The 13,632-nt window shown below is 36.4% G+C and overlaps 1 protein-coding gene across 21 annotated transcripts in view; it reads right to left on the bottom strand.

The window, feature by feature from the left end:
- The window catches only part of Lrrc4c (leucine rich repeat containing 4C), a 1,379,071-nt gene that overhangs the window by 264,831 nt on the left and 1,100,608 nt on the right, over positions 1-13,632 (bottom strand). The window lies entirely within an intron of this gene.

The raw sequence follows: 13,632 nt of genomic DNA, 5'->3' as shown, positions 1-13,632 counted from the left end.
CAGAGTTATGTTATGGACAAGAAACGTGTCAACCTGGGGTCAATTTCCAAGCTTGCTATCTATTAGGTTCCTATTTGTCCTTTACTGATTTCACCAAAGGTTTATGTGTTATCTATAACATATATGCAAAAACCACCTACCTTTCAGGATTATAGTGCTACTAAGAAGAAAGCTAGCAAACTATCTAGTAGGGCTGGCTAATCAGGCTAAGGACTTCTCCCTGTGTTCTAGTAGTTTGCTAGATTGCAGGGTACTATTGAGGCTAAAAAATGAAATTGAATAAGCACTGCTTATCATTTCTGTTATTTCAATCCTTTATTCCCTTCAAATTTCCTCATTCTCTCCCTGAGCTTTGCTCACTTTTATTTTTATGATCTCAGATGTGCCAAACACTTGGTACAACACTCTAAGCTCTTTGGAGTAAAAATTACATATAAATGCAATAAACAAATATGTGGTAATAATAACAAAATATCTCCTACCAGATGGGACTTTTTAGATTTTCTTTAATTGGAAAGAACACATACATAATTTTAATGTGTGATCCTTCCTTAGGTTAATCATTTCAAAAGCCCTTAAGCTTCACCAGGGTTAATTAAGCACTCTACTTTATTATGTCATATGTATCGGTGTCTATTGACCCAATGGTTTGATTCAGTGTGCAACCAATACTCACACTTTATAAGTACCAAATAGACGCTGAAGTTATAATTTGGTGATAATTTATTTTTTTCAAAATATAATGCTAAATGCAGTTATGAGATAAAATGGGAACCCATAGGAATAAGAGCAAATAAAAATAGTCGCTTTTGTGCATATTCTTTCCCATCCTTTTGTTTCACTTTTTATTTTTTAGGTCTGTTTACATGTATTTATATAGAGTGTATATGGAATAAAACCTCTGAATGCTACTTAAAAAGAAAAACAAGCTTCATAGTGCAGGTTTGAGTGGTTCATGACTCCCAATTAGTTATCTCACTTTCCTGATACTAGATCCCCGCTAAGTCCCAGGGACACTCTTCACTGTCTTCTGGGCTCTCTCAACCAAAATATTGAAACAGAAACTGAGGTATGGATGCAGTTCTGTGCCCTTTTCAAATTGTGTTCATTAGACCGCCAACTAACACTTCAAGATCAAATAAGAGCTTTTAAATGGCTCATTCTTTTCTCCTTATGTTGTTTTCTGTTCATATCTCTCTCCTATTTATGGTAAAGGGAGGTCAAGTAGTGGTAATTGCTGTAGACACAGAATCAAACCCAGGGTCAGCTATCTCTGTGAAATTGACAGTTTCTTCAGACTTAAGATCGTATTTGGATTAAAAAGTCATAGTTCACACATGTCAGTAAAGCAATGGGCAAACAAATTAGTGATTTCTACTGGCAATAGCCACGGCGGAACTGGACTGAATCAATGCATTTTCTCTCTGTACGTCAGTAACTTTGTACATGATTTCTGTAATATTTGCATTTGTTGTCCTTTCCAATGCTGACCTTCAAATCTGCAGTCAAACTGCCTTGCTGCTGGCAGCATTTTGTTTTTTAAAGGCTCTTTGGAGGCCAAGCTAATTTCCGCAGAGATTTCCTTTTGCCTCAAACATTCCATCTCATTTTACCTACTGTGCTTCGTGCTCATTATAGCATGATTGACTCAAGGAAGAAATATGGCATATCGTAAAGGTATTTTGTCCCCAATAAACCTCCTCAACCCTTCATCAGATTTTATATATATAGTAAAATATGCATCGAGAAAAGCAGCCTACAAGCTATCTGCTTTCATCCCAGTGTGGCTGACTTCTTTAACCTTCATCTGGAAAGGGAAACTGTTTTCTCAATTAGACACCTCGAGTCTTTTGAGAGGCATAGAAGAAGCTGAAGCAACATGTACCTGTAGGTTCTTTGGCTCTGGACCCATTGGTAATTTCTTGGGTCTTTCCTGAATATGACATTTCTCCTGGATAGGAAATTCAGTCCTAGCATTACTAAGCTCTCAGCATTCCTACACATACTATAAATTTGCAATGGGTTAATAGTGTCAGCTGCAAAACTTATTATTGCCTGGGCTAAAAGGCTAGACATTTTGGTAATGCTTGAGATGATGAAAATCTTCATAGCATTCTTTTTGATAAATATTCCAAAACCATCGAAACACCCAACCACAGGAGAGACTGAAATCTTGCAGGAGAAAGCAATTAGTGGGAAACCTTATCAACTGCTGTCGGTTTTATGGTTGGGTGAGGCAATACCATTATATGTTCAAAGGACATCAAACACCATAGAGGTGCTATATTCTGCTGCTTGCATTTTATGAGCTTATTAATAGCAATCTGTTAACCAGTCTATCTGGGAGTCACCTTAGATTGATCCTGCAGAATTGTACAAATAAGCCAAATTAATTTAGTGTGCATGCTGAATCAATGAGAGTCTCTTAGTTGTATCATCACATCTTCTTTGTGTGCTGTTTCCTTTAGGTGAATTTGATAGGAATTGCTAAATATTTTGAAAATTTGAAGACAATTACTGCAAAGTGTTTATTTTGGTCTGTGTCCATATTTTATAGGAGCAGGTATTCTGTAATAACTTTTTTTACTTCACTCATGTTAATTTGTTTTGCATCCATTCTACAGTTTTTGATGACTTTGGGTACCATAAAAGGATACTGTTTCTCCTCACCTCTCCTCTCTACCTCCTCCGGCCTCCCTTTCCCCTCCTCTCCTTTCCTGTCCCTTCCATTCTTTTTGTTTCTCCTTCCCTTCTCTTACTTTCCTCTCCCCCCTTTTTATAAATTTACATCTTTTACATGGGATATTCATTGATTACCTGCTCTTAGATATTTAGGAAATAAAGAAAGAAGAATGAGGCTATATCTTATTTAGCCAATAGATGATATATAGGTTATAAATATTATTTTATTTATTTTAAAGAAATTGTCATATACTTATTCAAGGTTATCTCCACAGGAAAAGATAGCAGATTACAAATGCCCTCATGGTGTGAGTCTCCTAAAGTAGAAGTAAAATATTTTTTAGGTATTTATGCAACAAAAAGAGAGCCATATTCTGTCAAACATATAAAGACTATCTGAATATGCATTCAAAATAAACAATGCAAAATGTTTGACATACATTATACTATTTTCATTCTATGGTGTTGGGTTTCCTTTTAATATTTTAATTTCATGAACAAATCTTCATTTTAGCAACTGTATGCATTTTAGAAAAATTGACAATACAAGAATCTTTACACTTAATCACACAATTTTCCCTCTAACTACAAGACTCTGGGGTTAATGAGATCCAAACTTATTTGTTTTATTGATATACACTGTTTAGGTATATTTGAATCTTGTTGCAATTACTTGCTTGTTTTCAATATGGAAACCAAATTTAAGAAACCTTTGGAAAATTAACTATTGAATTAGAAATGTTTTTTCAAAATCTGGAAGTTTTAGTAGAGGTTATATTTATGAACAGGATTATTTCACAGTTCTACGGATGTCTAGGATCTGATTATGTAACATTAGGGATACATTTCATGTGTATAAACGGGCTGGCATAATGTGTTATTTATACTATAAACTACTATTTATTTCAGTCAGTTACCAATGTAAATACAAAACCTATGCATATTAGCTTTCTACGGATTTTATTCGATATTTTCTTACTATCTACAAAAGATTTGAAGTCACTGAATCCATGTTAAATGAATTTTGATGTTGATTCAGTAGAGTATGAATGTACTTATTTTATGTATGCATGAGTGTATTTAATTGTATCCAAATGCTCTTCTCCTTCCAAAGTCCCTTCCCACATCTCCCTCCCCTTCTCCTCTGACAGGATGTGCCCAGTACATTCCCACCTCCCACCCCACTCCACAGTCATCTTGCAAACAGTAGCCTAACATAACTATCTTATGAGACACTCCACTCAGCTGTTGACTCAACAAATACAAAGACCGGTAACCAACCATTGGGCAAAGGTTAAGGACTCTGTGCAAGAGTTGGAGGTTTGAAATCTCTGAAGGGGATGGAAACCCCGCATGAAGACCAACCCAGACTCCTGGAAGCTCCCAGAGACCAACCAAAGAACATAAACCAGCTGGGATTTGACCACCAGCACATAGGTATCTTGACTGCCTTTTCTGGCCCCAGTGAGAGAAGAGCCTAATGTAGCAGAGATTAGATGAAGGTGAACTTTTTAAAGGATTGTTTCAAAAAAAAAAAAAAAAACATAAGGATCCCAATCGGCACATTAAATTTGAGTAGTACAGAAATTACAGAAAACCATAGTGATAGTAATATCTTTGATAACAGTGAAAAAGCCTCTGCTCCTTGAGTAATGACAGAATATCTTTATCTTCATACTCAGCCCCCATTTAGTCATTCTCCCATGACTACAGTTTGTCATCAGGTAATAATAAGGAAAGCAAGGGGTCCTTTTCTATGTACTAGAAGCTTAAACCTTGTCTCAGGTAAGCCTCAAAAATATGTGTATCACTGTAATCCTCATTTTAAATACCTAGAAAGTAGATTTAAATTATTAATTTTTTAAGACAATAAGTTATTGGTAGGTTTCATTTTATCTCCAGGGTTTGTCTCCCTTTGTGCTTTCTTTATTGTTTATATTTCCATTTTAACTCCTGGATGGTTTTGTTTATTTCCTTCTCCCGTTTGATTGTGTTTTCCTGAAGTTCTTTAAGGGATTTTTGTGTTTCCTCTTTAAGGGATTCTATCTGTTTATTTGTGTTCCTTTAAGGGAGTTATTTATGACTTTGATAAAATCCTGCATCATCATGATAAAATGTGATTTTAAAATCTAAATCTTGCGTGTTTGGATATCCAGTTGGTGGGAGAACTGGGCTCTGATTATGGCAAGTAGTCTTGGTTTCTGTTGCTTGGGTTCCTGTGCTTGCCTCTCGCCATCGGGTTGTCTCTGATGTTAGCTTGTCTTGCTGTTTCTGATGGTGGCTGAACCCTACTGTGGGCCTGTGTGTCAGACTCCTATAGACTTGTTTTCCTGTTTTCTTTCAGTCAGTTATGGGAACAGAGTGTTCTGCACTCAGGCATGTAGTCTCTCCCGGCAGCTGGCTTTCAGCTTTCAGTGAGGGCAGCAGCTGGAAGGGTCGTGCCCCTGCTGCTCCAAGGTCCCTGTGGGCAGAGGGCACAAATGGCGCTAGGCGTTTTCCTCTTGAGTCAGGAATATGGGAATATGGGAATATGGTTTCTCAGGAATGTCTGCACTTCTGAGGATCTAGCTCTCCCTGCTACAGGATTTGAGTATAGGGAGCTGGTTGACCAGTTCAGTTCAGATCTGGGCACAGATCTGGACTGCGGGGCTCCTGCAGCTGACTGCTCCTATTTTCCTGTGTGCAGAGTGTCCAGAGACACTGTGCAGTTTCCTCTTGGGCCAAGGATGTGGGTAAAGGTGGGCAGAAGTGGCAGTCTGTCCTGCCCTCCAGCCTCAGGATTGCCTGCACTTCTGGGTGTTCAGCTCTGTCCCACAGGATTTGGGAGCAAGGAGCTGTGGGCCAGAATTAGAAAGGTCAGAGGACTTCTGCCTTTGTGTGTCCTGAGTCCTCCAGGCAGGTCACTTGGAGTTGAAAAGTTGAAAAGTTGGCCTTACCCCTGCTCTCAGGGGTGTAGTCACTCCTGGTGGCTGGCTTTCAACTCTCTGCAAGGGCAGCAACCAGAAGTGGTCGGTTTCATTTTGTGAGTGGCAGAAATGAGACTTTAATTCAGGAGAGGCAAAATCTTACTCTAGGCTCAGTAAGTTGTTAACAAGTAACAAGAATGAAGGGCCTTCTGATAGAACTTGTCACATTTAACTACCCAGCTGTCTTTCATTGAGGACTTACTGAGGCTTAGTTCCATGATCTGAGGCAGAACCATAGTAGAAGAGGCTGGCTTAGATGCCACCCAAGAGGGTGTTGAGAGCAACAATAATTAGGTAATTAAAGAAAAACTTCTTCCAGTCATTTACCAGGAGAAACATAGGATCACCTCAGAACCAAGAATTTCAGGTTTGTAATTAAAATTCACCAGTTTGAAAATAGAAGTCACCCCTAGAGTAACGTTAGTTCAGGGTCATTTTGCCTGTTTCCCAAATGACAATTTATAACTACATCAATGAACATTTAAGATTTTATGCCTCTATTTATAGGGGAATCATCACAAGGCTAAAATATCTGCTCTGATCTTATAGCTGACACATTGAAAAAATCAAAACACATCAGCTCCTGCCATGAATAATCTCTGTTTAAACAGTGAAGCAAATAACCTTTGATTAGTATGGCTGGCATCAATTTAGACATCACACTTCTGTCAGTGTTTAGCTGTACAAGACAGTTACAGAAGCAGCAAAATGCCTCCTTAAATAAAACAAGAAGTTCAGCTAAATCTCGAGTGTTAAACTGAATGAACTGAATTCAAAACTGACTTCTGAACTGTTGATCCCCAGCTCAAGAGTCATGCAGCATATCCTATGCTTTCCTCTCTAAAACTAAGATCTACACAAGCAGGGAATCTGAGAAATCAATGATCAATGGATAAAACCACTTCACAAATATCCAGTGGTTAATAGAAAATGGCTAATACTTGTTTAGCACTTACTGTGTATTTGCTATTAATTTTGTTATTTAATCCCCCACCTCCTTTAGTATATAAATGTTATTATACAGCTTTATAAATTGGATTGAATTCTGTGTGATAAGGAATCTGTAGCAGTCTCTACATGGATGGGGATAAGTTCATGATGACCGCATTCCCCTCCATTACACAAGTGTCTGTTTGCAAATGTCCCCAAACAATTACTGGATACCCTCATGCAACATAGATATAATATCCTTTATAGTATTTGTCTGGATATGGTCTTTGATCACTCATATTAAGTTCAACTGCCTCAAATTAACATATCATAACTAGTTTATGAGAAAGATGTAGAGATGTCATGTTTCACTTGTTCTTGAAGATCAACAGGTTGTACTACCAGCCTCATTTATAGGCACAGATTCATATAGAAACATTTATGGTACATAGTCATCCCTATAATAAAGCATTTTTATCAATCACAGCTTTAAACATTTTATATATATTTTATTGCTTTTTCTTCCCACCAACATACTATTGCAGTGTCTACTGTTAAAGAGTTATAGAATTGATACAAATGCGGTATTCTTAGGACCATGAGTAATATGATAAGGAACTAATGTTTGAACTCTGTGTTTGGAGTTACAAATTTTATTACCACATAGTATCTTAAAAATTACTAAAATAATGATTCAATAAAATTTACTCAGATGAGTATAACTCAATGGTAATTTCAAAACACTTTGTGCATATTGGAAGTAGTTTCATTTCTAGTTGCCAGTTTGGAAGGTGATCAAGGTGTCTGGTGAAAGGTAGGTCGAGTATAAACAGCAGCATAGAAAATAGCATACAGTAGAATATAAGTGCAAATGGAGAAAGCTAGCATTGGAGGTTTTCTATAAATATTGTTAAAGATGTCTCTCATTTTCTTTAAAAATAAATATGACTATATAGCTTTATTCACAGAATTGATATTTGAAAAGATAAGAAAAACCATGTTCTGTGGCTTTCGTCTTCACTTGTTTGTTCATTTATCTGAACCAAAGATGCTTTTAGTTTGATGACTTCCAGTTGTCAATTGTTGGCCTTGATTCATTGGTAAATGTTCACAAAGTCCTTCTCTACACATGCAATTTATAGGATATTACTTATACTTTAACCTAGATGATTTTTTTCTAATTTCTTTTCTTATACTGGATATTTTCTTTATTTACATTTTAAATGTTATTCCATTTCCAGGTTTCCCCTCCAGAAAACTACCTTTCCATCCCACCATCCCCTGCCTCCATGAGGGTGCTCACCTCCCCACAACTTACCTACTCCCTCCAACCTCCCTACCCTGGCATTCCCCTACACTGGGGCATCAAGCCTTTTCAGAACCAAGGGTCTCTCCTCCCATTGATGCCTAAAAAGGCCATCAGCTGCTACATAGGAAGCTGGAGCCCTAAGTCACTCCATGGTGTACTCTTTGGTTGGTGGTTTAGTCCCTGGGAGCTCTGGGGTGTCTAGTTCATTGATATTATTGTTCTTTCTATAGGGTGGCAAACTCTCTCAGCTACCTCAGTTCTTTTTCTAACTCCTCTATTTGGGACCTGTTCTCAGTACAATGGTTGGCTGCAAGCACCCACCACTGTTATTTGTCAGGCTCTGTCAGAGACTCTCAGGAGACAGCTATATCAGGCCAGCAAGCACTTCTTGGCATCTCCAAGAGTGACTGGGTTTGGTGTCTGCATGTGGATGGATCCTTATGTGTGGCAAGAATGGTTGATTTGTCTTATTGACTATGTCCTTTGCGTTGCAGAAGCTTCCCAGATTTGAGTCACATTTATCAATTCTAGATCTTAGAGTATGAGCCATTGGAGTTCTGTTTAGGAAATTTACCCCTGTGTCAATGAGTTCAAGGCTTTCCCACTTTCTCCTTTATTAGATAAAGTGTAACTGGTTTTATGTTGAAGACATGGATCCACCTGGACTTGAGTTTTGTGCATAGTGACAAATGTGGGTTTATTTTCATTTTTTACATACAGAGAGCCAGTTAGACCAGCCACCTCCAGTGGCTTTTTTCCTCTTCATCAAATACCAGATTGCTAGTGTTAGAAGTAGTAATTTCTGTGTATTTGTCTACCTGCCTGTTTTCTACCAGTATCATATTATTCTATTATTAATACATTTTAATATTATAATTATTATTATAATACACCTTGAAGTATGGAACAACAATCATTTGGTTATTCTTTTGCTGAAGATAGCTTTAGCTTTCCAGAATATTTTTGTTTGAACAATAATTTTACAATTTTTTTTAATTTCTGCAAAGCATGTTTCAGGTTCATTATATCTGCAAATTGCTTTTGGTAAGATGGTCACATTCTATAATATTAATATTTACTGATCTATAAACATGGGATATGTTTCTGTTTTTCACTGTATTTTTTAACATTCTATTTCAGAGATCTGAAGCTTTCATTGTGGCCACCTCCATCCTTGCTTTGGTTTAGTATAAAGTACTATATTGTTTTTGATAAACTGGAAATGGGAGAATGTTCACAAACTCTTCTTCGATGTGTTTGCTATTGATGAAAATAAAGGCTATTGAGTTTTACGAGTTAATTTTGTATCTTTAGCAATTTTATGAAATTCGTGTTTCTAGGAGGTTCCTGGTGAAATTTTTATGATTATAAGCTTATGTGTTTCATACAATCGCTAGTACACATAATATGACTCCATTTTTAATTCGTATGCTTTTAATTTCTTTCTTCTGAATTTTGCTCCAGCTTTTTGCACTATACTGAAAAGGAGAGAGTAGTAGGCAACCTTGTCTTCTTTTAATGTCACTGTTTCAACTTTTTCTACATGCATGATGATATTCACAATATGTTCGTCATCTAACGTCTTATTATGTTGATATATTTCCCCCTACTTTTAGCACTTTTTTATTTTTTATCATAAGAGTACATTAAATTTCGTTAAAGGAATAGGCTTGGGATTTAATCAGAGGGTTCTCAATAAAAATTTTAAAATGACTAAGAAATATCTCAAAAAAGGTTCATCATCCTTAGTAATTAATAAAATACAAGTGAAATCATATTGCGATTTTGTTTCACCCAAGTCAGAAAGACTATGAACCACAATAATTTCTAGAGTAGCAAAATATATACAATGTTTCAAGAAGTAGCATTCACATGTCCTTGGCACCCAACAGCTGTTTAGTTTCATTTAAGGCTCACTCAACAGAAGGAAAAGCATGCCTTCTACTAGAAACTTAGTCAGCTTTCTTGGTCTAGAGGTGTCATGTACAGCAACAAAAATCTGTTATTGATAGTTTACTACAATAGTATAATTTCTTATTATATTCTAAAACTTATTCTTTTCCCCATAGATAATTGGTGTTTTCTACCCTCATCAAAGAAGCTACTCTTTAGAGCAAATGAAAACCAAGGGTACACAAAATGCAGAGATCAATTGATCATAGGAAATCTCAGCCTCAAGATACAACTACATCACAGCCTCTACATCTATGGCTCAGGGAATTCATGGAAGAAGAGGAAGAAATATTGTAAGAACCAGAATACAAGGAAGTATTGTGAATGCATGAGTCTCATAAAAGTAGCTGAATAAGCAAGATTGAACCATCAGCAATATCAACGGTCATGTTAATGCAAACAAGGCAAATTTCACAAGGTCTCATGGTTAAACATAGATTTCCAACAAATCACTAATCCTGTGAGAATCTGCCTTTCTCAGAATTGAGTGCCTCATTGGATGTTCAGTCAAGTGTGATCAGATTAACCTGGAATACACACACACACACACACACACACACACACACACACACACACACACACTCCACCACCACCACCACCCTACCACACGTACCACTAACACCACCATCAACAAAAGAAACAAAGAAAACAAAATAATAAAAAATGATAGCAAAAAACAAACAAAAGAAAAACAGACTGAACAAGCCATATTAATGTTTATGCATAAACATACAAACATGTATGTGTGTGATAGTAATAAAGACAGAGAAAGTATCAGCTGGATGGTGGAGGCAAGTATGGAAGATATTGAAGAGAGTGAAGTTATCAAGGGCTAGAAGACCTAAAGAGTGGTGTAAACTGAATAGTTTTCTTCCAATAAATAGTTTTATTCCAATTAAAAACATATAAAAATGTTTAAGAAAATCTTAAAATACTAACAAAGGTAAAAAGGTATTATATGTAATTTATTGTTCTAGAGAATAGAATAGAGAAGACGAAAAAAAGTGACAAATGATATGATCTGTTTAATACCCACTGTGTAGCCTTCTTTCCTAGGGGATCACCCCTTAAATGATTACTGGCTCTGGACCCAATCCTATGTAAAAAAGTATTTGTCAAGTGTTAATAAAATATCACACTGAGCTCTATGACAGACAGTGAAACAAGGCTTCACTATTGTTCTGGGGAATCTACTTCCAATCATGGAAAGAAGATGCCAATAATAGACGTACTACAGTATTGTCTACCTGACTCTACATGTGTGTGTGTGTGTGTGTGTGTGTGTGTGTGTGTGTGTGTACACAAGTCATTAAAAACAGGAAAAGCGTGACATTAGAAAACATATAGCCTTCTGAGACAGTCTTGAAAAACAAAATAACACAAATATCCATTTAGACTCTTCTCTCAGATTTCACAGCCCTCCTAGCTGCTACACAGTCTGTTCAATAGGACAGGGATGTGACCAGGTATAGTAAAAACTTCAATATATAAAGAAGATATATGTTTTGCTACCTCTCAGGTAATATGTTATGTTTGATGCTGGTCTGGATCTAAATGATTCCATTACAAATCAGTTTAGGTAAGAATTTGGTACGTAATTTAATGGCATTTTCTTTAAACTTTCTGGGTAAGAAAAATAGATTTCTTAAGTGAAGTTGAAGATGTATGAGAAACTGGGAATTAATATTGACACATTAGAATATGCCTCTGTTTTGATTCCACTACAAATCTTTCAGCTCCACTTCTGTTTTGTAATGAATCATTTAAAAGACAGTGAATGACCAAGTGAAATACAGGAAAGAACCTATATAATAGTTCACTAGAGAAAAAGTAAGTATCCGTATAGAAAAACAGATCATTCAACTTCAATATATCTGGACTCTAACTCTACAAACCTCAGGAGTAGAGACCAAATCTCACAGAGTAACTCCGTGAGCAGAGGATAAGTAGAATTTCAAAGCCGATGAAAAAGACAGGGAGCAATGACCACTTGATGAAATCTTCATTAGACCTGTCACAAACCATCAGAATTAAGTCCAATCAGGACTGTGCCTTCTGTCTCCCTCTTTAAACTGTCTTAGAAGAAGTGCTTTCTCAGGATTTGATTGCATGTTCTTCATATGACTTAGGGGATCTAAACGAAATAGTGTTTCTGTACAGACATGCAGTAGTATGAATGGAATTCAGATTGGCTTTAAGAGAGACTGAATCAGATACCAAATCTGTTTTTTTTTCTTTAAAATGGTCAGCAGTAGGCAAAACAGGAGTTGAAAGACAGCAGAGGTAGAGAACATTGAAACAACAGTAGAGAAGAATGAAAATCATAAAGCTTGGATAGGAAATCAGTAAAGGGAGGGCTAGGAATACCCAGGTAAGAGAATGTCCCATAGCAGTGAGATTTTAGGCATCATTAATCTATGATTATAGGAGTTTGAAAAATAGGATGACTATCAGAAAAAAGAAAATATTAACTACCTGCCTTGTCACATCTCAGTAGCCCAGAGGCATACATGGCGATACCCCCACCCCATATTTCCAGATAATGAATCTTTCTGGCAAAATAACCTTTTTCTTCCCAAGGGAATAGGACAAGCCACTGACCTTCACTGAAGAATTATCCTCAAGGAGCCAAGACAAATGAGGTGGCTTTTAGTTGAAGACCTGGTGAATTAAGAGAGAAATCCACCTTTTGAGAGTCAGTGGTTCATTTTTCTCTGTGACAGAGGCTTTCTTAAGCAGTCCTCCTACAGCTGACTTCAGATGCCTACAAAGTCTTTCTCTGATGGTTTCAGGTAAAATAACCAATTGGACTAACCCCCACAGTGACCTCCTTTACCTATCCTAAATCCAACAGTCCCAAAGATGTATTATAGTTACTGAGAACCCCCTTAATGTGTGACTGAGTTACATATAACAATGGAAAGCATAAAACAGAAGAAAGATGCAGAAGAACATATGAGAAAATTAGAGGGAAGAAATGACATTAAGCATAAAGAAGGTTTCACTTCTCAATTGTGCTTTGCTCTTCATGGACAAGTCAAATCAGCATATGTACATGAAACTGTAATTTGCAGCTGTGTAATTCCATGCTAATTTTTTCAGCATATCTGCCATCAACCTGGATGGTCTTGATAAAAGCCTTGAACATTTACTAATCATTCAACTATTTTGCTAAGAAGAACAATCTCTATCTATCTTTTCTTCTAATTATTGCAAGTACATAGTGTTGTGAGATAAATGAATACATCACAAATGAACACAACTAGTTCCAACACAGCATGCTTTTTCTCACTCATGTGTGATAAAATGCAAAATCTGTCTATCTGAGACATCTGTCTATATGTAATTAAAATATCTTAGCATTCACATTATCTCCCTGTACATAATGTTTAGAGATAAACCTATGACTGTGCTTTTTTAAAGTTAGTGCTAAAAACTGTATGAGACTCTCTGAAGTCCCATACTGCATAAATTGATTTAGGCACTTGTTTTCTCTGAGTATCTTCTCAGTGTATTATTGCTGTCAGATTCTATACAAGATACATCTTTCAAACACATATCCCTTTATAATTAGAGAAATTAGAAAATCTAAGTTAAATATCAAATCCAAGAAATTATGAATATATACTCATTATAAAAATTTCAAAATTTTTGTTGAGGCTTAGGAAAAAGAGGTAAAATGATCAGGAAACCAATTTGTACTATGAAGTATCCTTCCTTAAGAAGAAGTGAAGGGGGAGTATTAAGCAGATTAAGAAGCAGGAGGAGGAGAAAAATGGACCAGAAAAAGAG

This window comes from Rattus norvegicus, chromosome 3, assembly GCF_036323735.1.
Source record: "Rattus norvegicus strain BN/NHsdMcwi chromosome 3, GRCr8, whole genome shotgun sequence".
In the NCBI taxonomy this organism is placed as follows: Eukaryota; Metazoa; Chordata; class Mammalia; order Rodentia; family Muridae; genus Rattus; species Rattus norvegicus.
Note: the sequence above shows the minus strand (reverse complement) of the source record. Positions and strands in the feature narration are given on the sequence as shown.